The sequence below is a fragment of the Lissotriton vulgaris genome, chromosome 3_1 (genome assembly GCF_964263255.1).
Source record: "Lissotriton vulgaris chromosome 3_1, aLisVul1.2, whole genome shotgun sequence".
Taxonomy (NCBI): Eukaryota; Metazoa; Chordata; class Amphibia; order Caudata; family Salamandridae; genus Lissotriton; species Lissotriton vulgaris.
This window is the reverse complement of record NC_141689.1, coordinates 1,635,803,858-1,635,828,047: the sequence shown is the minus strand read 5'-3', so window position 1 is coordinate 1,635,828,047 and position 24,190 is coordinate 1,635,803,858. Positions and strand designations below refer to the sequence as shown.

The following is a 24,190-nucleotide window of genomic DNA, read 5'->3' as shown; positions in this document are numbered from 1 at the left end:
AATCCCTGGGAAATGCAAGTATGGCTTTCCCATTTGTTGTGTTGAAAATGGCTGAGATCGCAACCTTTCTTGGTAAAACTGTAATGACAGGTCCCAAGTAGAGACGTTGCAGCTTTTTAATAACAGACAGAGAAAATCATTCATGTACAAATTGACTACTTTGACATAATTAAGTACATGCAAACGTTTCCCTAATTGATAAAATGCAAGCCTTCTCGAACACCTACCATGTGAGAAGGTCTCTCCATTCGAAAGGTTGAATCTTGGCAAAATGTGGCAAGGATGCTGAAGAATGCTTATGAACATACAAGACTGCTTTGGATAAGAAAACCCTACTGAGGCATACATATGATAATGCAAGACTACTTTGGATAAGAAGACCCAATAAGTCCTCATGACCACTCTATTCTTATGGAACACCTTGTATTGCTCTTGAGATCTAAAAGCTTAGTTTTTTCTTTCTATAAGAGAAAAAGTGATTGCCTCTCTGGAAGGCTTACCCACACCACAGATGTTGTAAAGAAGCTTTAGTTATAGACTTGAAAAGGGGTCCTAAAATGTTTGAGCTTCTCTAGAAAAGAGGGCCTTCTGACAAAAGGGAATTCTTTTTAACACCCTCCAAGAATTCCTTAATCATTGGTGAAAAAAGTCTCGGAAAGACTCTTTTAGGCTGTAAAATGAGTGAAATGTCATAGAATGGTTTGGTGGGAGGAGTCTTTTAGAATGTTCAGGACCTCTTATGAGAGATTCAAGTGTCTACATTGGTGGAGTACAGAACCTAGGATGACAAGCTCAAGAATGGTAGGTTGGGGTGGAGAATTGGAGCCTTGAGCCTAGAGAGGAAACCCTTCTGTAAGGCAGCTTCTTGTCTACTATCCCTGACCTGTCAAAGAGTTCCAAAGACCACCTTTATCAATGCCAGTCTGGTACTATCAGTATCTATTTGGAGTTTGATATATGATTTATAGGAACAGAAAATCCCATGCATGGCTATAGAGAGAGTGTGGTCCCCTGCCCTATGTCCTATGCATTCTTTAAAATGCATTCTCTCCAGTTTTATTATTTTGCCCCAATTAAACTAACAGCTAGGCAAGCTCTTTGAGGACCTCTCTGATATAATGTACTAAGACGTCCTAAGTGGTGCTCTGACGGGGGCACCCAAGGTGCACCTATCTTTAAGACAGTGACTAATGCCTACTCTAATAGGGATTTGCGTGACTAGTGGTGGTGATAGCTCGACTTAGAGGACATGTGTTCGGGAGATGTGTGGAAGATGTGTGTACACTTTGTGTGTCAGATGCATGAAAATGTTTTGTATATTTTTAATAAAACGCACTACAATATGAAATAAATTTCACTTTACTTACTCTTTAATATAATTCAGAATTGGGGGCGGGTCTAGCGGTGTCAAGATGGAGGTCGCACTCTAAGAGTGCTCCGAGACCCCCTCCGTCATCCACCTGCCATTCATCTTGCCCAGCATACCTGGTCTCCAGCTCTTGCCTCCCGGAAAGTCCTGAGGCTGCCTGCTGCTCCTTTGCTGCTCCTGGAGGCCGCCTTCGCCCTGCTTTGCGGCGCCTCTGCTCCCGGCCAAGCTCGGCCAATTCCCCTCAAGATGGCGGCCCCCGTCTGGCGCTCCTGATTCAGCGCGCCTGCCCCACCGGAGGCCGCGCTGCTCTACTTGGGCGGCGGAGCGCCGGATCTGGGGCTCCGGAGGCTCGCTGTCCCTCCGCTGCCTGCCGTGGAGCCCAGAGACGTGGAGTGAGGCTGGCCGCGGGCACTGACTGTGCCCCTCGCGGCCCGGGCCTGGGCGGCGGCGGGCGACGAGGCCTGACGGCAGTGGCGGCGATGAGCGCTGGAGAGTGCTGCCCCCCTGAGGACGGACACTGTGATCCGGTGCGGCGCGGGCACCCCCGCTGAGGTGAGGGCCCCGGGGATTGGAGCGCTGGAATCCTCACTTGCTGCCTGGGCCCTGTGTGCATTTGGGGGCCCCCCGCGCCTTGCCTAGCTGGGCCTTAGAGATCCCCGGGGAGGACTGAAACTGGCCGGAGGTCCGCGGGAGGCGACCCTGGGCCCCTTTGCTTCGCCTGCGTGGGCCTCCTGACGCTGGGGCAGCGGTGTCGGGCCCCCTGCGTTCCTGGGAGGCAGCGGTAGCTGTGGACACTCCTGAGACGTCTCCTTCCTGCGAAGCATACCGACGCCCTGGAGGACCCGGGATTTCGCGCTCCCCGAGGCCTACATTGACGTGCCCCCTGCCCCGGGATTTGGCCAGATCCTGTGACTGGGCCCTCGGGGACGAGGGATCGCATTGGGGCTGTGCCCCAGGGACTTGAGCGCCATTTTTCCCCGACACTACGCTCGCGCCTGGCCTGTGGCCTGGGGGTCTGGACGAGGCACGGGCCAGGGGGAGAGATTGGAGGGGCCTTGTCTAACAGGAAGCTCTGGACAGCCGCTTCTGCCCGAGACGCCTTGGGCCTGGGCCGTCCTGATTCCGGGCCTGTCCTTGGCTATATTCACACCGGCGGGGGAGTGCTGGGACGCTACCTGGCCCGAGTGGACTGTCTGACGCCTCGGGCCCCCCTCCTTCTTCCCGAGACGGACCGACTGAGAGCCTTTGCCCTGCAGCGACCGGGATCCGGAGTGGCACCTGCCCATTAGGTCGAGTGGATAGGACATTGCCTTGCCTCCCGCCTGCCCTCCCAGACGCCGAGTGGCGGGCGGCTGACAATTATGGGCAAGCCCCACGGTCCTCCGGCCTCCGGCTCTGCGACCCAAACAAACATGGACCAGTTTGCGGCGCCGGAGCGGAAATCTGGCGGAGAAGAGACGGGCGGCTCGGCCCCGGCTGGTGGACACGTCTCGACCATCCTGCAGGCAATCAACACGTCTCAGGTGTCCGTGGAGAGCAAGATAAGTGAGGTCCGAATTGATATGGCTCTCATTCGACAGGACCTTCGCAAGGCCACGGAACGCATCAAGGAAATCCCGCCTCTCCACAGTTGAAGATGATGTCAGCTCCCTTAAATCACAAATGGCCCGTCTTTAATCGCGGACCTCGGAACTCCAGGGCTGAGGATGCCGAAAACAGGGCGTGCCGCAACAACCTGCGCCTCCTGGGATTCCCCGAGGGAGTGGAGAAGACCAACGCCGCCACCTTTGTCGAAACCTGGATCTGCTCCTGGATGCCGGGGGGCAGGCTCTCCCCTTGGTTTGCGGTGGAGCAGGCCCATCGCTGCCTTGCCCCTAAAACGCCAACTGGGGCCCCCCCCGCCCCATCATCCTCCGCGTCTTTAACTTTCGTGATCGAGACGCTGTGCTGGGGGCGGCCAGGGAGCTGGGATCACTCTATCAACAGGCCTCTAAGATCATGGTCTTTCCGGACTATTCGAGAGAAGTCCAATCACAGCGCAAATCGTATGATGAGGTCAAACAGAAGTTGAGGGCACTCGGACTACGATATGGTCTCCTCTTCCCGGTTCGTCTGAAGGTACTCTTCCAAAACAAAACCTTCTTCTTTGATTCCCCCCAGGCTGCCTGGACATGGCTCACGGAGGAGCGACCCCTCCTGCCGGGGGCCTCTTCCCTGCCGTCCCAGCGGGCCCCGGAGCGACCGGACCAGGCCGCTTCGCGACCCAGGAGACGCAGGACTGGATCTTGGAGAAGGGCAGGTCACCCGGGTGGAGGCTCCCGAACGCCGATCCCGAAGCCCCGGAGCTCCCCATCCCAGCCCCTGGAGCAGGGACCCGCTCCCCAGCCTTCGGCCTCCTTCCTGATTGACTTAAGCAGTGTCCCCGGACCCGATGGGACTCTGAGGCGAGCCGTGTCGGATTCTGATCTCTCCGGGAGCCCTGTGGGCCGCGGCCCGGAGGGGGATACTGACCACTGACTGAGGCTGACGCTGGGGCCTGCGGCTCCACTCTGGATTTCTCCATGGGCCCTTATACTCTGACCGGCACCTGCGGACCCTCGCTGCCTGCCGGCCTGGTTGAGGGAAATGTTTGTGCCAACGTACTTCTGTTTTTCACCACCTTGGTTCACACCTGTTTGTACTCTTACCTTCTCTAAATTGCTGGTATTACTTTACCCGTATTCATGGAGGGGGCCAACTTAGCCACGTCCTGACCCCGTAGTCGCTAACCGTTTTAGCTTAGCTGTCCGCCTCTTTGTGAGGCACTAGTGTTTTTTCAAGGGCGACAGATGCTTCCTGTTTTGAAGGGGTGGGGGGAGTTGGGGGGAAAGGGTGAGGGGAGAGGCCGTTGTCTCTCGTGGTTTGGTTGTTTCTGGCCGGCTCCGGGCTGCCTTGTTCTGTTTCTGTGTGTAGTCACATGTTCCATTGTCCCCAACATTGGTCACATATGCCCCTCTCTTCCTTGCCCGGGCCCCAGAGCCCCAGACACTGCTGGATTCCTTCCCCGGATGGGAGGGGGCCCCTGAGTCACACTCGCTTCATGCCAAATCCCGCCCCTACACATGGCCTACATCTGACACGCCACTCCGCATCCACTCCTGGAATGTGAATGGCCTCTTTGACCGCATCAAATGAACGCGGTGCTGCGTGCCGCTCATCGCCACATGCCTGACCTCCTCCTCCTCCAGGAGACCCACCTTTCTGGGGTCCCAGTGCCACTTCCTAGCACTTTATGGGTTTGACCGGGTTTGACCCTCCGGCTTTGCCTGGGGCTCCCCGGGGGGTGGCCATTCTTCTGCGACGAGGGCTCCCTTTCACCCTGACCCGCGCCATCACTGGTACGCAAGGCACATACGTGGCCGTCTCGGGGCTGGTTGAGGGTAACCCCCTGAACCTCCTTTGTGTCTATGTGCCTCCGGCACTTCTGTCCTCCACTCTCCGACACCTTACAGGTGTAGTCTCCTCCCTTCCCCAAGGACTCACAATTGTCGGGGGCGATTTCAACGCCGTCCTCCAGCCCTCTAGAGAGGTGTCGGGTCCTCCCTCGGCGCAGCGACATGCCTCTGCAAAGTGTCTCGTGAGCTGGGCTTCGGCGCTGGGGCTCTGTGACATGTGGAGGGTCTGGAACCCCCGCATGATACACTATACCCACACATCCGTGGCTCATCACAGCCACTCGCGGATAGACTTGGTTCTGATGCCTGCCACAGACTGTCAGCTGGTGTTCGGGCCGAAATTCTAGCCCGAGGAATCTCCGATCACTCCCCCGTCGTTGTTCGCATTGGTTCTCCATCCACTGGTCCCTGGCCTACTTGGTGCCTCAACGCGTGGTACCTACAGGACCCCAACCTTGTGGACTTCCTCTGCCATGAACTCCGACATTACTTCTGCGCTAATGTCGGATCGGTATCTTCGCAGGGAACGCTCTGGGAGGCGAGCAAAGCAGTGCTCCGGGGGGTTGCCAGGGGGGCTTGTCCATGCTAAACGCGCGGCTCAGTCCGCCCAGCTGGCTCAATTGGAGTCCAGAGCCGTCCGCCTAGAGCGGGCCCAGCTGGAGGCCGATGCGGCTGATTCCTCCAGACAACTGTCTCTGATCCGGGACGAGATCCGGCAGATTTCCCTGGAATCGGCCCAGATGCTCTGGCGATCTTCAGTAACCCGTATCTACGGATGGGGCAACAAAAACGGGAAACTGCTTCATAATCTGAGCTCCTACCCTAGGGCCCATCGCATTATCCCCGAGACCGGCACGGCCCATGGGACCTGCCAGACGACCTCCCAGGCCATTGTGCAAACCTTTGCTAAATATTACGAGGCCCTTTATGGCGCACGTCCCCCCTGCCTCCCTCTCGGACTTGATAGCAGACTCGGGAGTCTGCCTGCCCTGCCTTCCTATAGAAACGGCGGATGCCCTCGATGGTCCGCTCACTCCGGAAGAAATCCATGGGTCCATCGCCCTGCTGCACTCCGGCAAAACGCCTGGGCCGGATGGATTCCCTCAGGAATACTATTCGATGTTCCGTGAGGAACTGGTGCCCCACTTAGCGGAGCTCTTCCGACAGGTGGTAGAGGACAGATCCTTTCCCCCCCCCCGAATCAGACGTGGCGACTATCGTCGTCATCCCAAAGCCACATCCGCCCTCCTTAGATTGTTCTGACTATCGGCCCACTTCCCTGATTATTACTGATGTTAAGATTTTTGCCACCGCCATTGTCCAGAGAATTCGTCCCCTCCTGAATGACCTGGTCCACCCAGGTCAGTGCGGCTTCATGCCGGCAAGGGGTACTCGACACTGCATCCGCCGCCTTCACCTAGCCCTGGCCCACCGACATCGACTCCCCCCCTATCTGGCCCTTCTCCTTCTAGACTTTGAGAAGGCCTTCGACACGGTGGACTGGGGATACCTGGGGGACGTCCTGGAGAAGATGGGTTTTGGCGGCGCTTGTACGCCAAGACCCCTTGATCCGCGGGTGGCAATGGGATCGGAGCCACGTGGACAAAATTGCCTTATACGCAAACGACGTGCTCCTCTACTTTGAATCCCCAGAACAGTCCGGCCCCAGGTCCTTGAGAGCCCTTTCGGCCTTTGAGCGGGTCTCGGGTCTCCGCCTCAACCCGGCAAAGTCCACGTTGGTCCCCCTCCACTCCTCACGCGCCTGCTTTGATTGGCAGGCGGTGATCCCCCTCCGGCGTCTGTCCTTTAAGTATTTGGGGGTGTGGGTGGCCCTCCTACCTGAACTGGAGTGGACACTCAACATTTTGCCCCTGATTACCCGGATGAAGACGGATCTCCGAAACTGGCAGTCCCTTCCCCTGAACCCTCTAGGACGAAGCGCGCTTTTTAAGATGATTATCCTCCCCCGCTACCTCCATATTTTACAAAACACTTCTATCCCCCTCACAAGCAGCTGGTTCCGGGAATTGGACAGCGTGCTTATCCGGTTTTTATGGGGGAGGGGACACTCCTGAATGTCCCTGGCCCACTCTCGAATTACCCCCCTTTGAAGGTGGTATGGGAGTCACCAACCTGTACGCCTCTTACCTAGCCACCAAACTTATTGTGATTCACGACTGGTTCGCGGGTGGCTGGTCTGACCCCACCTACCAAGTCGAACTCACTGTCCTCGAGTTCCCACGACTGCAGGGATTCCTCTATGGTTCTCCGGTGCCACTCGACATGCCCTCGATCACCAGGTCGGTCCTTCTGGCCTGACGTGCCTCACTCCGTCTGGTGCGCTGGGACCGGAAACTGACTCGACAAACGCCCCTCTAGTGTGGCACCTGGCTGGGGAGGCCTCCGCCCTGGAGGGGTTCCGCCGTTGGAACCTGGTGGGAATATCCCTCTTAGGAGATGTGTGGGTGGGTGACCATGTCCGCTCCTTCTCTGACCTGCAACAGCGACACTCACTTCAACACTCCCAATTTTACAAATACCTACAGCTCCACCACGCCCTCCACGCCCACCTCCCCGTGCCTACCTCCCTTCCAGAGTTTAGTCCCCTGGAGGCCAAAGTCATGATGGGTGATCTGGGAAGGGGGGGCGGGGGTTAATTCCCCCACATCCCTCGATCGCCTCAGGGAACGGTGGGAGGGTTGGGTGGACCCCTTAGACGAAGCTGACTGGCGCGATGCCCTTATGGCACCCAAGACCCTAACCACATCTTCGAAATTACGCCTGGTCCAGCTTTACTTCCTTCACGCAGCCTACTTGACGCCGGCCCGTCTCTTCCGCGTAGATGCTAGATCCTCCCCGGCCTGTGCCCGGTGCTCCGGCACCCCGGACGATTTCTACCATATGGTGTGGCTGTGCCCGGCCTTAGAGTCGTTCTGGAGAGGGAAGGAGGAAGAACTTACGGGTATACTGGGCTGGGTGGTTCCTCATGACCCGAGACATCTGCTTTTAGAGGTGTTAGTTGGACTGGATGGCTCCCGAGCCGATAAGCGTTTTTTGGGCACGGCTCTGGCAGTGGCGAAACGGGACATCACATGCCAAATGGTCCCAGGGTGAGGCGCCAACATTGGGGAAATGGAGGAGGGGGGTGGACTGGTGTGAGACACAGTAGGAAAGTGTATTTGAGGCCCGAGGCTGCCCGGAGCTCTTCCAGAAAGTGTGGGGCAAATGGTTTGGCTTGTTACCATAGTGATGAACTTGTTATGCCACGGGGATCGATGGACTCCAGCGACTTCATCTGCCACTGTTGATATGCTCTGTGATGAAGGGGAGGGGGGTAGAGGGGTTTTTAATAGAATATGTGACTCGCTACGAATGAACTTGTTTTGTATTGAAACTTCAATATAAGTTGATTATCATAAAAAAGATATAATTCAGAATTCCATGTGTGTGACAATCTGAATGGGTGGAGGCTTTTGTGTGAGGTTGCAAAGGTCACTGATGACCTGGGAGCTCACTCGTTGCACACTTCTTCTACCCTAGATTACACTGTAGAGGGAGCACGTGTCCTTTGGGTGGGATTGGCAGGGTCTCTTCCCTTTGAATGTGCTGGATTTCATCTGCAGGAGCACTCCTAGCTCCTCCCCCGCTTCCTGCAACTAGGCCCAAAAAAGATCTGTACCTGGGTGCCAGCTGAAACAAGCCAAGGAGAGGCATGTGGTGTCTCCGAGTGTGCTGGGTGGAACAGTACTGGAATGAGGATAGACTTGCCTGCAATGAAGTGGACCCAGGACTGCACCCTGGAGAAAAAAGCCTGTCTGGAAAACGAGTTTGTCAGCACAGCTCACTGTGAGGATTTGTGGGAGCTGCTGCTAGGAACGCAATACTCCTTCGAGGTGAGAAAAACCTGAGATTAAACAAATTCTTTGGTGGAATGGCAAGAGTAGGAGATTTGAACTTCAGTTGAGTAACCATTTCACATTTAACAGCATGCAGCTGTCTTTTGTGTCTTTATTGGATATAAAAGAGAGAGACCCCCTGCGCCAGGGGAATAGGGTACTTATCAACAGTAAAGTAAAAAAGTTTCCCATGGCAAGATTACTGGCTAATCAGGCCCAAATGTTAATTTTGGACAATATATATATATATATATATATATATATATATATATATATATATATATATATATATATATATATATATATATATATATAACAATCTGGTGGGATGGTTCCGCTTCATTGACGACTTGTTCGTCATATGGAGAGGAAGTCAGGTACAGGCCCTTAAATTTATTGAGGACATTAACGATAACCCCCTAAACCTTAGATTTACTGCGACACTCAGTCAGGAAACAGTTACCTTCCTAGATGCTGAACTCTACACCAGGGAGTGTCGTTTGGAATCTAGGGTTTACAGAAAAAAGACAGCAGGCAACAGCATTTAACATGCTGCTAGCGCCCACCCGGTCCATCTCATTTCCAGCATCCCGTATGGGGAAATGCTGCGTTTAAGACGCATATGCAGCAACCCCGTGGAACTGGAACAGGCACAAAAGGAGAGCAGGGAGAGATTCCTGGAAAGAGGATACTCCGACAAAGTGATTGACAAAGCTGTGCAAAAATCCATGTTAATGAGTAGAGAGGAGCTTCTAATCAGGAAAGCGGACAGGGAACCGCCCAGACAAGACACATCTAAACCAGATAAAGTTGAACCTGATTGTTTCAGATTAATAACAGGATTCACTAGACAACACCATCAAATAAGAAAAATAGTGAATAAACATTGGCCCATTGTGCTGAGGGACAATATAATAGGCAAAGGTTTACCAAAGTCTATTTCTTTAACCTACAGCAAAGCCCCCTCCTTAAGGGACCATATAGTCAAAACCAATCCGGATCCCTTTGTAAGATCAGAGTGGTGGCAAAGAAATAAAGGGTTCTATAACTGTAAAATCTGTAAAGCGTGTACTCACGGTGAAAACACCAGAACATACAGGGATGGATTCACAGGAAAGGAACATCAAATAACCCAAGTTCTTACATGCAAGACAGAATACGCTATATATGTTTTGCGTTGTCCTTGCGGCTTGCAGTATGTGGGCAGCACCAGAAATGCTGTCCATAAACGCATTTTGCAACATCTGCGAGCAATAACTAATATGGACAGCACATATCCTGTTGCGCGCCATTTCAAGGACTACCACCGAAGCAATAATAGTGGTCTTAGATACTGGGTTATTGATTCTGTCATTAACACTAAGAGAGGCGGAGACAGGGAAACCAGACTCAGAAAGCTGGAAACAAAATATATCCTCCTGCTCAATACTAAGGTGCCTCATGGGTTGAATGTGACTGAAGATCTCCACACTTGCTTACTCTAGATGACTTAATATATCAGTAGTGTATGTTCTCCCCCACGTGGATAATGTCCACGGCACTCACCCGGCTGGGCGATGGCTGGGACAGATCCCGAGGGGGCTGCGAGCATCCACAAATTACAACAACCGATTCTGAAAGAAATTATGCTGCTATAAGAACAGGCAATGTTTGTTTTATTATTGTTTTTCACTGTGCACTGTTTTTAACAACCAGGTTAATAACCAACAAAATGAAATGAACTGAAATGGTTTTTTAACATAAGGTTGTTTTTTTATTATTATTTTGGACAATTTGGTTTTGGGTTTCAGGCCCCATGTGGACCTGACTTATTATTTTTCACTCGTTCCATCACAAGGATTTTATTAGAGACATAGGAACTATGGCACCCACATAGCAAGTTTGAATACAAAGCTGTGTGACTCTTGATAATGAAGATATATCCGTCTAGGGTTTAAAGTCCAAACACAACATTGAGGAAGGACAATAGAAAAAGACAAAGTAACTCCCCTTCTTAATAGAAACTGATAGATTTGTAAATATATACTGTTTATGAAAGAAACAGATTGGGACCGAGATACATTGTAATATGCGTATTTGCACAAAGTTTGCCAAATTTTGCACATTTTGATGCACTTTAAGCACAGTTTGCACTTTAAAAAGTTAGCACTAAGCACTTTAAATAGATTTAGCCATCATACCAAGGTTCCAAAATGGAGAAGATAAAACTCCAATTATGTTTACTAGTATTGAAAGACAATGAGTAGGGGTTGTATATATTTGTAAATAAGGCTTTTAAACAGACGGATATGTATAATAGATTTGTGTATTTTACTATGATATTCTTTTACAGGGAATTAGACTTTCAATTGGAGTCACACCTGATATTGAATCTGCATGAACTGTTATAAATACGATCTGGTTGTAAATGTATTTTACATCTATTCAGAAACTTGAAATGCAAAACGGAGTTGGGTGCATTACATAGTATTTTTTCTATGTCTATTAATGAATATGCACAGGTGATTTGAGTTGACCACTTGCTCTCACTTTAAAAGGTGTACCTTGCACAGAAAACGCGGTCATGTGATCAAGGCTCCGTTGAGCCGAAACGTCGGTGACTCTTTCTGCTTAATAAAGAACTTTATGCACCTCGAGGTCCGTGTCCGGAGTCTGCTTGCTGGCGGTGCGAGCGCGCGAGCTAGGAGACAAACGGAGCACAGGAGATATAGCCAGTGGGATTCGTCCTGGCTTTACACGGGACCCTCCTTGAAAATTGGTCGACGCTTCGAAATCGGATTCTTTCTCTGAACGGCGTTCAGGGAATTCACAGGCCCCGGAAGGAGCACGGCGTCTGACCCCCGGCTTCCGGTAATTGACCGGAAAACAGAGCGAAGGATTTTGAGCGCCCTGAGCTGTACGTGACTCGGGCTCGAGTCCGAAGGAGAAATACAGCTGGAGAAGAAAGGACGCCAAATCAAGTAAGCTCACCAGTAATTGTTATAGCTGGGGAAGGAGAGAGGACAAGTCTGGGAAACCTGCTTAGCCCGCCGGCAATTCTGAAAACGGCCGGCTAGAAGGCACCAGCGCAACATTTTGAAATATTGCAGAAAGATGTCAGGTGACAGCGTTAGGGAACGGGAAACGTTAGCTGCAACAATGTTTTCCGACGACACCCCTATCCCAGACAACATACAAGGGAAAAAGAACACAGAAGCTAGTGGCAGCAGCAACACAACTAAAATTAAGGAATTATTCAAACTATTGGAAACAAAGTCATTTCAGGAGCAGGCTAAGTGGTGGGAGTCGAAGTCACTACAGCGTTATATTGAGGTGAACCGCATCCCACGGGGGTTAAGAATATTAACAGCCCCCACTTATGAAAATCCAAACGCCGACTTGATGAAGGAGTGGGCAGAAATTAATTTAGAGGCATCGCGACGCCAGGTGCAGGTGCTCATCAAATATGCAGATATTGATAGAGCTAAGCTTCTCACAGAGATAGCGGACTTACAAGAAGAAATTGATGGCCTGGGGGAGGAGGAAGAAAAGAATAGACTTTCAAAAATTATGCAAGAACGTCTAAAGAAAGAGGAAGCAAAAATCATGGCAAGAAAATCGTATAAGTTCCAAAGGGATAGGAATGATTACGAATTGGGCCAGATTTTTACTTTTGCGCGAAAATTTGACACTCTACGCAGGGGCGGTGCCAAACAACAACCTAATAGAAAGAACCCCCCTAGCCATCTTAACCCCGCAATGAAGGAAACAAGTGGAGCAAGCGGTTCCTCCGATGCCACAATTAGTTCGGATCCCGACTCAGATTTGGAAGCAGATCGCCGCAGACAGGCGAAAGCGGCGAAACTACCAAAACTCACGCCAGGCCAGGAGATTGTTTTTTTAGGCCAGGACAGGCGGAATACCCTGAGATCCTACACGAAAGGCAGTCAAGAAAACACAGGGCAAACTACAGGCGCCGCCAGAGGTCGTGGATGGCAAAAAAGAGGAGCTTCAAAGAAGAGAGGAGGGGGAACCGGGCGGACCAATACCCCGCAACAAGAATAAAACCAACCTCCAATCGCACCATTGTCAACCTTACAGAACTGACACTTACAGAAAATGAGGAGGATATACTTAAACTTGGCCTGTCCTATGCACCCCCTTGTGACTTTGATTATGCCAGTACCAGATGTAATATTTATAAGGCAGTTAGAAAACTGAAATTACGCAAATTTTATGCCTTAAAAAACAAAGATGGAACAATATCAGACACGGAATCAGTGATGGAAATCCAGCAACCTGAGGCATCACAAGGGACACGCATCATAAGCGAGCTTTGGGAAACAGAAGGAGTAGGATATGATGCAACCCACAATACCAATGGAACCGATAAAGGGGTCGATGAGAGTGGGAATAGAACAACTACAACCACAGATTTCAGAACACCATCTACCTTCTATCCCATCCTACTGCGTGACAATATAGATATTTTCCAAGAAAATGTGGTAACGGACCTGAAAAAGTTGCAAACACAAATTGGGGGTACAAAACGCAGATACACAGCCCAGCAACAACAATATAAGGCATTGACTGAGAAACTCAATAAGGAAAAAAATGTGATAATCAGAAGCAGTGACAAAGGGGGAAATGTGGTCCTCATGACCAAAACAAATTATGATAAAGAGGCCTATAGTCAACTTAATGACAGTGCATGTTATGAAAAAATCAACAACCGAGAACTCTTGACCATCAAAGAAGAATATCATCGAAAACTATGTAAGTGGCGTTCAGCCAAACTCATTACTGACACTGAATTTGATTATCTGAAGGTTGAACACCCTGTAACACCGATTTTGTATTTCATACCTAAAATACATAAAGACCCCGTCCACCCACCTGGAAGGCCGATAATATCAGCAAGGGGGAGCCTTCTTGAGCATACCTCAATCTATATAGATCATTTTATACAAGGTTATGTTCAGCAGTTGGGGTCGTATATTCGTGACACAGGGGACTTCCTAGTAAAAATCAAGGATGTACAGATTCAGGAGGGGGATTGGCTGATAGCCCTGGATGTAACAGCTTTATATACCAGTATATCTCATAGTGATGGTCTAGATGCAATACGGTATTATTTATCAAGAAGAGAAGCCGGCAATGAAAAGCACACTAAAATGTTGTTGGACATGTTGAATTTTTGTCTCACAAACAATGTGTTTTTGTTTAATCAACAGCTGTACCGCCAAAAACAGGGGGTAGCAATGGGGGGCAGTTTCTCTCCAAGCTACGCATGTTTGCACATGGGAGCTTGGGAGGAACTGGTCCTGGGGCTTGGTTTTCAGCACATCATTAAAAACAATCTGGTGGCATGGTTCCGCTTCATTGACGACTTGTTCGTCATATGGAGAGGAAGTCAGGACAGGCCCTTAAATTTATTGAGGACATAACGATAACCCCCTAAACCTTAGATTTACTGCGACACTCAGTCAGGAAACAGTTACCTTCCTAGATGCTGAACTCTACACCAGGGAGTGTCGTTTGGAATCTAGGGTTTACAGAAAAAAGACAGCAGGCAACAGCATTTTACATGCTGCTAGCGCCCACCCGGTCCATCTCATTTCCAGCATCCCGTATGGGGAAATGCTGCGTTTAAGACGCATATGCAGCAACCCCGTGGAACTGGAACAGGCACAAAAGGAGAGCAGGGAGAGATTCCTGGAAAGAGGATACTCCGACAAAGTGATTGACAAAGCTGTGCAAAAATCCATGTTAATGAGTAGAGAGGAGCTTCTAATCAGGAAAGCGGACAGGGAACCGCCCAGACAAGACACATCTAAACCAGATAAAGTTGAACCTGATTGTTTCAGATTAATAACAGGATTCACTAGACAACACCATCAAATAAGAAAAATAGTGAATAAACATTGGCCCATTGTGCTGAGGGACAATATAATAGGCAAAAGTTTACCAAAGTCTATTTCTTTAACCTACAGCAAAGCCCCCTCCTTAAGGGACCATATAGTCAAAACCAATCCGGATCCCTTTGTAAGATCAGAGTGGTGGCAAAGAAATAAAGGGTTCTATAACTGTAAAATCTGTAAAGCGTGTACTCACGGTGAAAACACCAGAACATACAGGGATGGATTCACAGGAAAGGAACATCAAATAACCCAAGTTCTTACATGCAAGACAGAATACGCTATATATGTTTTGCGTTGTCCTTGCGGCTTGCAGTATGTGGGCAGCACCAGAAATGCTGTCCATAAACGCATTTTGCAACATCTGCGAGCAATAACTAATATGGACAGCACATATCCTGTTGCGCGACATTTCAAGGACTACCACCAAAGCAATAATAGTGGTCTTAGATACTGGGTTATTGATTCTGTCATTAACACTAAGAGAGGCGGAGACAGGGAAACCAGACTCAGAAAGCTGGAAACAAAATATATCCTCCTGCTCAATACTAAGGTGCCTCATGGGTTGAATGTGACTGAAGATCTCCACACTTGCTTACTCTAGATGACTTAATATATCAGTAGTGTATGTTCTCCCCCACGTGGATAATGTCCACGGCACTCACCCGGCTGGGAGATGGCTGGGACAGATCCCGAGGGGGCTGCGAGCATCCACAAATTACAACAACCGATTCTGAAAGAAATTATGCTGCTATAAGAACAGGCAATGTTTGTTTTATTATTGTTTTTCACTGTGCACTGTTTTTAACAACCAGGTTAATAACCAACAAAATGAAATGAACTGAAATGGTTTTTTAACATAAGGTTGTTTTTTTATTATTATTTTGGACAATTTGGTTTTGGGTTTCAGGCCCCATGTGGACCTGACTTATTATTTTTCACTCGTTCCATCACAAGGATTTTATTAGAGACATAGGAACTATGGCACCCACATAGCAAGTTTGAATACAAAGCTGTGTGACTCTTGATAATGAAGATATATCCGTCTAGGGTTTAAAGTCCAAACACAACATTGAGGAAGGACAATAGAAAAAGACAAAGTAACTCCCCTTCTTAATAGAAACTGATAGATTTGTAAATATATACTGTTTATGAAAGAAACAGATTGGGACCGAGATACATTGTAATATGCGTATTTGCACAAAGTTTGCCAAATTTTGCACATTTTGATGCACTTTAAGTACAGTTTGCACTTTAAAAAGTTAGCACTAAGCACTTTAAATAGATTTAGCCATCATACCAAGGTTCCAAAATGGAGAAGATAAAACTCCAATTATGTTTACTAGTATTGAAAGACAATGAGTAGGGGTTGTATATATTTGTAAATAAGGCTTTTAAACAGACGGATATGTATAATAGATTTGTGTATTTTACTATGATATTCTTTTACAGGGAATTAGACTTTCAATTGGAGTCACACCTGATATTGAATCTGCATGAACTGTTATAAATACGATCTGGTTGTAAATGTATTTTACATCTATTCAGAAACTTGAAATGCAAAACGGAGTTGGGTGCATTACATAGTACTTTTTCTATGTCTATTAATGAATATGCACAGGTGATTTGAGTTGACCACTTGCTCTCACTTTAAAAGGTGTACCTTGCACAGAAAACGCTGTCATGTGATCAAGGCTCCGTTGAGCCGAAACGTCGGTGACTCTTTCTGCTTAATAAAGAACTTTATGCACCTCGAGGTCCGTGTCCGGAGTCTGCTTGCTGGCGGTGCGAGCGCGCGAGCTAGGAGACAAACGGAGCACAGGATATATATATATATATATATATATAAAAATTCTTGAAAAAGATGGCACAAAATTGAATCAAAAGCCATCGAAACGCGTTGACGCCATAAAAACTGCACAATTGAGCAATCAAGCTTTTCCTATATATGGCAAGAATTAAATGTGCCCAGGATTGGTTATTTAAACTTTGGATACTCGATGTGCGAAGTCTCAATGACAAATTAGATTGTCTTTTGTTTGTCTCTCCCCCTCATTGTGTTTTTATAATTGACTAACTGTATGATATTGTTTTCGTCCTTTTCTTTTAAGATTGGTACCTTATGTTCATAAAGTTTGTGTAACTCAGAACTGTGACAATTTTAGCAGCACACACCTATGGAATGTGAATTTGTTTTTATTATGTATTTTCTATGTTTTTAACATAAAAGAATAAATTTGGTATAATTTTTACACACACGTTTCGTTATACTTGTCCAACGTGATTGTCCAATATTAACATTTGGGCCTGATTAGCCAGTAATCTTGCCAAGGGAAACTTTTTTACTTTACTTTTGTGTCTTTATGCCACTCTGCAATGCTATTTAAGAGCCTTCCCTATACTGGAATCACTGACAGGAAAGGGGGAATATGAAGATCAGCTGTCAAGGGATTTCCTGCTCCTGGTGAGGAACATTGATGTCCATCTCTACCTCGTGAAGTTCTTTGTTGGTGGAAAGACTATCTTTACTGCTGGGTTGTATCCTTTGTTGCTGGTACTTCTTTTTACGAGATTCATAATTGTGTCTGGAAAACTAATTCTCCACAAGAGAAGCAAAGGTTGAGGAGCTTGTCTGAGCATCTGATTTAACGCCAGTCAGTGCCCACATGCTGCAGGTTCAGAGGATTCTGTTACTGTACTAACGACCAGGAGGACATAATTCAGGATTTGAAACTCTTGCAGTTTTGGCACTTGCAGCCCAGTTGGCTCTGGCTGAAGAGTCGGACACTGCCTTTTCCACAGATTCTAATCTCTTACTCTTGTTGTCCGCCTGAACTGATTTTAATGTAGCAGAAGAGTCTGGTTGTGGATCTGATCTAACAAACAGTTAATGGAGTGGAAGGGTCTGCTTTGGAACTGACCTCAAAATAGAGAATCTTGTTTTGGTAGATTAAATATTTTTAAGAGAAGTGGGACTACACTTTCAGTGAAACCTGGTGTGAGAACAATCTTCTTCCATACTCAGTAAGATACAGACCTAATGACAATAAACCGTGGCAGCTGCTGGTGTTGAAGAATTTTGAACATCAAAGAAGTCTTGGAATGTGCATGTGCCATAAAAGTATTAGGCTACTTGCCAAAATGTTGCAAAATGTGTTAATTTCATCCGTGGGTTCCCTGCTTGAATGAGCTGTTGCTGGAGTTGTAGGAGAATATGCCCACCAGTCCAATTATGTTCTTCGGTCTGGCACAGTATCAGGAGCCAACCAGTTCTTCTGGCACAATGTATGAGATCTCTTGATGTTCAATCTTTGCTTGGAGCCCCACATACATTCGACAAGATATGGGGTAGCTGGATTAAATGTTATGAGTTGGATACCAATGATGAAGAGAATCAAGTGTTGTCAGCTCAAACATCTGACCCATGCAGTTTGATCTACTGTGCTTGTCAAGTCGCTATTGAGTCTTTAATTTTCTTCAAATTGTTATTATTGAACTATGTGGATAAACCTGATGTGCTGATGACCTTCCACACGGTTTTCATTTGTATTGGGCACTTGTTTGTGCTCCTTTTGTCATGACTTTCAAAAACCAAATAAAAATATTTAAAATATACATGTATATTGCCTCAGAGCATGCTCTTTTCTAGGTGCAAGCACACATCTGGGAGTGAGGTGCCACCTTGGAGTCTGATCATACCTTTGGCCCATAATCTCAATGTGTATTTTTTTGGGCTCACAAATCCTAAATCCTGGCCCTGCTCTTCCCAGCCTTTGGCCAAATTCCATTGAGTTAGAAGCTTTTGCAGAAGAAATATCAAAAACTTCCACTGAAGGGGACCATGGTCTAGCCTGAGAAGATCTGCAGGAAGATGAGGAATGACAATGACTGAAGTTATCTTAAGTAGACAGTAGTCCTCCAAACATTAAAACTCTTAGGCAGTAGCAAAGTATTTTGTGGTCAATGACCATGTCCATGGCAAATGAGTCAGTGGTGAAGGATGGTTCAAATTCAAAACTGTTATTAAATTTAAATGGTAAATTTTCTTTGATGTCATGCATGGTTTCAATTAAATCATGCAGAACTCAACCTACAAAAGTGGGAATACAAAGGCAGCTATCAAGATGAGAAACATCAAGGAGCTGTGTAGCAGTAGAGAAAGAACTGTCAAAAAAGCACAAAATTCAGTTGTTTGAATTCCAGAAGAAGGAAATTAACAAGTTGTTTGAGGAAGTTAAGCATCTGCATTAGAGAGTATTGTGAAGCAGTTTCCAAGAATGGGACTGACAGTCAACATGTTGATGGGTGTCCGGGTCACAATGCTGGCATCCCATCAACAGTTGCAGCAGAAATGCTTCAACCTGAGAAGGAATAGGTATTGGTGAATATGATGCATTTACAGGATAGGTCTGGACAACAATGTTTACAAAGGATCTGTAGGATTCCCTCACATGGCATAAGTAAGGACTCCAATATGGTGGTACAGTGATGGTTGTATTAAAATATGCAGATATAAGAAGGACATTGCTGGATTTAAAAAAACTAAATTGAGTGCAAATTGAATTGTTGCTAGATTAGTTTTATGGTAAAACGTCAGGAATCTCATCAGAGAAGTAAATATGCCTCTTCATTGGCCTTCCTGCATGGTATGAGCACAGAGGACCAGTGAACCTTGTCCACATATCATCTGCAAGTTGGTATGGTTCTATTAGGCAAGGCTTGAACCAAATGGATGAGGAACGCATCTGCTCCAATAGGGATCGTAGACGTTACTCTTGGATAGGAGATTTACAAATCTGAAAATAAATTGATATTCTGCTTAGTGTTAACGGTTGCTATGTAAGAGTACTGGAACAAAGGCTGTAAATTAGACTATGCTTTGGGATTACATTTAATAAGCTGATATGATTAAAAAAAGGAGTGTAAGCATATTTGGAGAGTTCCTCCCTAAAGGGAAGGTAGTGTTCTAAAATTAGATCAAGTGCCACCAACCTAGAAGTTAAATCATCCTTTTGTTAAATGCAAGTCCCTGAAACAGTTTGAAGCTGAACCTTTTCACCATTGCAAATAAAATAGCATGGAATAATAAAAAGGGCCTCACAGCGTCCACATGATGCAACAGGTCAATGTCCAGTAATATTCTTGGCACACGGGGAGACTAATAAAAGAATAAGTTGCAGCCAGTGATGGAATGATTCGGTTAGTGGTGAATCACCGTTGTAGTCTCAACAATAACCAGAAATACACCACTGCAGAGCAGTGCTTCAATGAGGAGCATACATGTGGATTATAGAAATTGAGAGACTCTTTATACTCAAGTCAAATCACTTAGTGGTATTAAAGTTTATTAGGGGTGGGAAACTCATGTGATCTTTGAAATTTAGCCACACATTTAGAATTTCTCTCGAGCTCATGAAGAAATGACAAAGAGAAACTATATCGTACATCAGAGTTCACTGCAGAAGTCTACGTTCTGCTATTCAGCGCCTGGCAGTTGTTCCCCGCATTCGTAGGGTTTGCACTTCTCTCTCTGTTAAAGCAGCGGAGGCCTGGAATTCCCTCCCTCTGGAGCTGCGTAACATTCAGGGCACTAAGTTATTTAAGAAACAGTTGAAGGGGGGAGTGGTCAAGATGACCGCCTGAGCAGACGCTTGCTGGCGAGGCTCCCCATCCCGGGCCACTGTTGAGACCCATTACGCAGCACTCGAGCCCCGGAATCGGCAGCATTTTACCGGGGATGGTGTGAGGAGCCAGAGCCAGTCCTCCGGCAGATAGGGTGGCCTCCCAGAGTTGAGCTTCACCCGAGGACACAGCGCCGAGGGTCATGGCGGCCGGGGGAGCTCGGTAGTCCACGGCGCCTCTCTCCCATTTGTGGACTACCAGACCGGCTGCCGAGGGCCGGTGATCGGGCGGCGGACAGGCCGCAGGAGCAACGAAGTTGCGGCACCCAGGGACTGGTGCGAGTAACGGCAGAGAAGAGAGGCGTAGGTGAGGGCACCGGTGCCGGCCGGCGCAAAACTCGATCCCCGGGGTCTGCGGCCTGCGCCTGGAGTTACGGGGCGGCCCCCACGAGTCCACAACCAAAGAAGGAGGAGGTCCCGGCTACCGGACCCCAGCAGAGAACTCACGGGGGCTCGGAAGGCTCAGACCGCGACCGGGCGTTAGTGGAGGCAGCGTAGCGACTGGGCGTTGGTGGAGGCAGCGTAGCAGCAGCACAGAGAACGCGAGGTGAGAGGCTGCGGGGGCGCCGCGGGAGACGCGAAACTCGAGCCCCGAGGCCTGAGGCCTACAGCGGAGGAGCCGGTGCCCCACGGGAACTGAGCAGAGGAGCATCCCCCGGCCCGCTGGATGCAGCGGAGCACAGAGTGGCCCCGGTAGGACCGGAGGTGGTTGGTGGGGGGATTCGGGGGCAGCCCGGTGCCCCAGCGTGACAACACAGTACCCCCTTCGTTGAGGCCGATGGGAGAGACAGGTGCCGGGGCCTAGGGGAGCAAGCGAGCAGCGGTTGAAGCACCCCCAGAGGCGCAAAAATTGAGTCCTGAGGCCTGGGGCCTAGCGCAAGGCGACTGACGCGCTGAGTGAGCCAGGGAAGCAGCACACCCCCGCATCAGAGGTGCATCTAAAGGTGGCAAGTGACCCCCCGGGGACAGAGGAGAACACCGACGGGTCCTGAAGGCGAATCGGAGCCATAACAAGGTTTTGCCCCACCCAGAACACCGCCAGCATAGAATCGGTGTGGATCCCTCTGGCCATAGCGGCACCCACCCCACCAAGGTAGCAAGACACCCCGGGTGTCCCGAGATCCCAGGGTGCGGGAGAGCCTTTGAGAGACCTGACCAAGGAGGTGGTCAGTGGAGGGCCCCCGAGATCTGGGGCAGAGGAAGGGGCGAAGGGACGGGGATCTACACACTACCCCCTGCTAGACGGTGCGAACGAGTAGTATTGAGGAGAGGAAGACGGTGAATCATGGCCAACACCGTCCGGAGGGGGGAACGCACTATCCCCGAAATGTTGGCCAAGGGCAACCCTAAAGGGGAGAAGAGCCCCCACAAACTCCACAAGGGGGGCAGAAGGAGACCTCGGGGCCAGGAGAAGGGGAGACGCCCATCACAAAATATTCCTAGAGACCTTATTCAATTCATTACGCAAGGATTTCCAAACGTTAAAACAGGAAATGGCCGGGGAACACAGAGAGATGCGCCGGGATGTCGATGGTCTTGGTGAATGAGTTGCGGCAGTGAAGGAATCGACGCAGGCCCGGAGCGAGGAGATTGATCTGCTACAGCAGGAAGTTATCCGCCTGAAGGACGAACAAGTAGATCTCCAATCCCACATGGAGGACCTCGAATACCGCTCTCGGAGGAACAACATCAGGGTCCGAGGAGTTCCGCCCAAAAAAGAAGGGGACAATGTCACACGCTTCTTACAGGAGATGTTCAGGGACATTCTGGGGGAAGACCACTGATTTTCCCATCCGCATAGACAGAGCACACAGGGTTGGCATTGCACACCGGGCTCCTGCCCCACCGCCTGACATCTTGGAGGATTCTCCAGGCAGCACGACGGAAACAGCCCCTAAGCTACCAGGGGCACCAGGTGGCATTGTATCAAGATCTCTCCTCCATCACCCTACATAAGAGGAAGGCTTTCCGAGTTGCCACATCGTTTCTCAGAGATAAGGGAGTTCCCTACTCATGGGGCCACCCCTTCTGACTAGTCTTCAAGTGGCAGGGGTCCCTACATCAACGTAGGTCATTACGCAACACGTGTGCCCTGCTGGGTATTGACTCCCCCGAGGAGCCCCACCCGCCAGAGGACACTTTGCGATCCTCCTAGGAGAAATCCCAACGCCTCTCGCAGGATGGGTGACAGCGTGTGGGCCGCTATCGTTCATCCAAAGTCACCTTGAAACCGGACCCTGCCGCGGTGGCGCTGGGGCAAGCATCGGCTATTCAGGAAGTGTCCAAGGACACAGCTACATGCCACTGATCAAGGAGAGACAGGGTCTCTCCTTGCATTTTGTTTCAGCTGGTCTGACAGGGGTACGGGCGGGGGGGCGATCGGGTCGCCACAACCTCGTACTCCTTCATGTGTTGTTACCACAGACCAGAACTGGGAGTTAACCGGCCTGGGACTATGGACCGATTGCAGGAGTTCTTTGTTGGAGTTAGGGAGGGACAGGGAGAGGGGTTCAGGGGAGGGGGAGGAGGGGGAGGGGAGTTCTGGGGGGAGTTGGGGTAGGGGGGGTAGGGTGTCCAGTGCTCGATGTTCAGACTCTATTCCCGGTTGCTATACCCGCGCAGGGCAAGGGGTTCCCCGCGCACCAACCTATCACATGCAACTGCCCCTGTCCATGCCAGGCCCCACACATTAGCGCTACTGGATCTTCCATAGGTTATGCCTCCCACCACTTGTAAGGTACTGACCGTAAATGTGCTGGGTCTCAACAACCCCGTCAAACGACGAGCGATTTTGTCCAGCCTAGAAAATGCACACGCAGACATATGCCTAGTGCAAGAGACTCATTTATTAGCAAGAGACTGACACCGGCTGCGCTCCCGCAAATTCCCCACACAGTTTTTCTCCTCTGGTCCAACCAAAACTGCGGGGGTGGCGATCCTGGTGGCGCGGCACTTCAAGGGGGAGGTAATAAATAGGAGCCCGGAGATTAAAGGGCGGCTGCTCGCATATTGCTTTACCTTGGGGTGTCTCACATTCACGGTGGGATCAGTGTATGCTCCTAACGAGTGCCAAGAACAATTCCTTCACACAGCCATCACCGACATCACAGCCACACCAGACAGACACAATATACTAGGGGGTGACTTAAACTTAGTATTTGACAACGTACTGGACAGGTCGAGCCAACGCACTCACCAAGTAGGAGCGCTCTCACCTGGAGGCGCTGAACGGTTGAAGGAACTGGACCTCCACACACCACCCCCGAGATATAGAATACTCTTACTATTCTAACGCTCACAAAACTTATGCCAGATTAGACTACCTTATCACCTCTGGGCCAACATGCGCACTAACGACCTCGACAGAGATAGGAGTGCTTTCACTCTCAGACCATGCGCCAGTCGCCAGTCACTCTGCCACCTACATCCTACCCCCGAGAAGTGTGGCGCCTCCGGGATACATTATTACACAGGAAAGATACGATAAAGCACATTCAAGACACAATCAGGGATTACCTTCCCACAATGCCAATACCAATACGTCTTTAGCGACGCAGTGAGTAGCGTTGAAGGCCGTCCTCCGTGGGGAATTTATAGCCCTATCCTCAGCCGACAACAGGGACAGACAACGTAAGCGCGAAGAGTTCACGCAGTGCGTGCATAAATTAGAACAAATGCACCAGAGGACAGGGGCTCCGAAAATTTGGAAACAACTGAAGACCATGAGACAACAGCTGTCGGCCCTGGACATGGACAATGCAGAATTTGCGGCGCTGAGGCTGCGGCATGCATATTATACAGGAGGGGACAGGTGTGGCCGCCTGTTAGCTAATCGGTTGCGGGTTACACGTCAACACCAAAAGGTTAAAGAGATTATCTGACCCGATGGGGTTAGTGTCTCGGAGGAAGCGGA

General features: G+C 49.2%; 1 protein-coding gene across 1 annotated transcript in view; it reads right to left on the bottom strand.

Annotated features, from left to right (window-relative positions):
* Positions 1–24,190, bottom strand: part of IFT74 (intraflagellar transport 74) — a 496,520-nt gene that overhangs the window by 448,926 nt on the left and 23,404 nt on the right. The gene's annotated exons all lie outside the window — the stretch shown is intronic.